We start from the raw sequence: 3,646 nt of genomic DNA on the forward strand, positions 1-3,646 counted from the left end.
TAAAATAGTATATTTTAAATTATTTGAATGTGTTTTTAAGTTTAACATTATGTTAGTTTGGCTTTTAGGGAGGGCACAGTAGTACAGGTGAGAATTATAGCTACTAGTAGGTATCAGATTTGAGTGTTTACACTGTGTAGTAAAATTTTATATATTTCACTTTATCATGAAAACATAGAAGCGTATTACATTATTTATAGAATAAACATGACTATGTAAATACAAATACCCAGCATTCATACATGTTGTTACAAAGCTTTGCCACACATTGTACTTAAACATTTCAACACACATATACAGGTTTCCACATAAACCTCCTGGACATGGGGTAGAGCAAGATGTTTAAACTCAACACAGCTCAAAAAATACATAAGAGACCAACTCAGGAAAAATATAAATGTGGCAAATAACAAAACAAGAGAAAAAGTCAAACTGTTTATAAAGTGACAGGAAAGATATGATAATACCATAAATCATAGCATTGGCTAAAGGTCAAGGTTCTAAAACAAATTCAAACATTTCAAAATTGGTGAGACAGTTAGTGGTTTTGTTGCTCTAGGGAAATGATGGTCACCAGCATTAGCTGTTTCATACCTGTTAAGAAGAGCAAGGATAAAAATTGTCATGAACCTGAGAGTGCTCTAATATAGCTACCAGGAAGATGTAACAAGCCATGGAGTATTCAGAAATCCCATATACTAAGAAAATGTCAAAGTCAGAGTTCAAATTTGTAGAACTAGTACAACAGGACTACTTTAATCATATCTAAAGTCATAAGATTAAATATATATTAGATGAGAGTACTGCAAGTATAATATGGTTTGGCTCTGTGTCCCCACCCAAATCTCATCTTGAATTGTAATCTCCATAACCCCCAGTGTTGAGGGAGGGACCCAGTTGAATGTGATTAAATCATGGGGGCAGTTTCTCCCATGCTGTTCTCATGATAGTGAGTGAGTTCTTATGAGATCTGATGGTTTTATAAGTGTTTGACATCTCCTCCTTCATACATGCTGTCTCTGGCCTGCCGCCATGTAAGATGTGTCTGCTTCCCCTTCTGCCATGATTGTAAGTTTCCTGAGGCCTCCCCATGTCCAGTCCTAGCCATGTGGAACTGTGAATCCATTAAACCTCTTTCCTTTATAAATTACCTAGTCTTGGGCAGTTCTTTATACCAGTATGAGAACGGATGAATACACAGTGTGATACCATAGGCCAGATTTATTAGAATGTAGTAAATGCTCTATGCAAACCAGTATAATTCCTCACAGTCAGACTATTGTAATGCTCTGAGTAAAGAAATTCATGTTCAATTCATTTGTCTTCTTAACATTCTTATCAACAAGTTATTCCTGGAATAAAATTATCCAAGTTTAATCAAGGATAGTACTCATCCAGGAACCAGCCTATTGAATGCTTAGTCCCTGCTCTGCTGCCAACTAGCTGGGTGACTTTGGAGAAATTGCTTAACATCTCTGGGCCTCAGTTCACTCACCTATAAAATGAGAACCTCAGACTAGAGATTCCTTACTAAATACATAAGGATTTTGGTGTCTCCAATTAAAATCTCAAGAGACTATGAAGTTTCCCCACCTCCAGGGAGGGTTTTATTCTATGAGACCTGCACATCATTTGGGTTACTTCTGTTAAGTCAGAAAAGAAAAAGGAGACAAATTACTCATATAATTTCTTTTAAGTTTAAAAATTAAATAGGGAAGGATGAAGGATTTATTCAACGTATACTGAGGGCCTTCTCTGCATGAGGTTCTGTGCTAGCCCCTGCAATGACAGTGGTTACAAGGCTAAGCAAAGGGTTTCGGGACCACCCAAACCTTGACCCTGTCTGCTCCGGATCAGAGCATCTTGTTGCGTGACTCAGGCCTGAGGTCTCCCTCCACTTCCAGTGCTAGGAACTCAGCACCATGGGAAGGGCCTGGAAGAGACTCTAGGCTGTCTCATTCACCCCCAAATGTTCAGCAACTGAAAAACAAGAAGGAAACCTCTGAAAGCATGTTTATTACAAACGATACCCAGATCTCCAAGTAGAGACTGTAGATTCTTGATAGAGAATGGGGGTTTTATGAAATGTGTGTGTGGTTATTTGTGTGTTCATGTAGTTATGTGTCAGTGTGTACTTGTGTGTGAGGGTATATATGAGTATTTGTGTGTAAAACGTGCCAGCATGTGTAGTTTTCTGGAAGTGCATTGTATGTATGTAGTTCTGTATGAATGCTTGTAGTTGCATGTGACTGTATTTATGCATAATAAAAGTAATGGAGCCTATCTAAGGGTGATGGTTATACGCAAGTTTACAATGTTTATGTGTTGGGGCTGGGAACTGAAAAGCTGAAACACTGCAGATGTAATTTGAGTCATGTGGCTAACTACTTTTTCATAGGATCACATCTTGCTGCAGACTTTTGTTTGCTCAACTAATCCTCTTTTGCTTACAATGTCACAAGGCTCACTTTTTTTGGCTTCTGAACAAACAGGCAGGTGTGTGAGGCTGCAAGTATAGTGTCAGCTATTCATGAAATAATTGCATGCACTACCAGTCCAATGTGACAGTCAACATGGACTCACAATTCCATCCCCAGGCAAGGCAAGGAGTATGTCTTGAGAAATTCTCCATGCCATTCCTCACAGAGACCAGCTGCAGAGCATGGAGCACAAGAAGTGTTAGCAAACAGGCTAAATCGATTCTGGCCTGCCTAAGTGGGAGCGGAGCTCTTCAGATGGTTACTATCTTTAACTAGGGTGACGTCCTTAGAGGCAGAGTCCCATTCTCCTTTTTCTCTGCTATTATCCAGCTGAAATCAAGCCCCTGAAGAGTTTCCCTGAATCAAAAGCCAAAGAGAAATAGTGTCCAATACATTTATGTTTTAATCAGTGAGTCAGAAGGTAGCAAACCAGGGCTGATTGCAGATCCTACTGGCCCATCAGCTATGCCCATAACTCATTCTTTGTGCCAAGAGATTTTTTTGCTGTGATACAATTCATCTCCCCAAAATATTTAGCACTGGCTAGCTATATAGTTGTAGGTGGACCATCTGGCTTCTCCCTTGCCCATTATTAGAAAATCGATATTGAAGTCCTTCAATTCAGTCTGGGAGTAATTTAAAGCAATACCCAGAGGAAGGAGAAGAAGAGCTTTTTATAACAAATTAACTGTCTGCCACACATGTTAATTAATAATCTTCAAAAGGTAAAGGGAGCAAAATAGGTAAACATAAATAAAAGCCAAGGATAGAAGGGGAGAATATAGTCACAGTAAATACAACGAAGCATTAATGTCCAGGAAAAAAAAGAAATAGCACGAAGTAATAAGAAAAGACAAACAACTCAGAAGAAAGTGGGCAAGGGCAATCGAAGATGGGGTGGGAGGTGCATTGTCTATCAGAGAATGTTTAATAGTAATAAGACCAACCACAAGCCAGTCTGCTTTTTATTGTCATCATGCACAGCAGTCCCAAATAATGTGAGTGGTAGTTTTCCTCCCCGCCAGAAGGGGCCACTCCCGCTGTGTGTCCCATCCCCATTTGTAAGCTCCCGGCACAGGATATGAATGGGCAGTTTGTAGAAGAAGAAATGCAAATAACTAAAACACACACAAAAAAAAAAGGCCGGGCATGGTGACTCACACATG

This window comes from Mandrillus leucophaeus, unplaced genomic scaffold (genome assembly GCF_000951045.1).
Source record: "Mandrillus leucophaeus isolate KB7577 unplaced genomic scaffold, Mleu.le_1.0 Scaffold194, whole genome shotgun sequence".
Classification (NCBI taxonomy): domain Eukaryota; kingdom Metazoa; phylum Chordata; class Mammalia; order Primates; family Cercopithecidae; genus Mandrillus; species Mandrillus leucophaeus.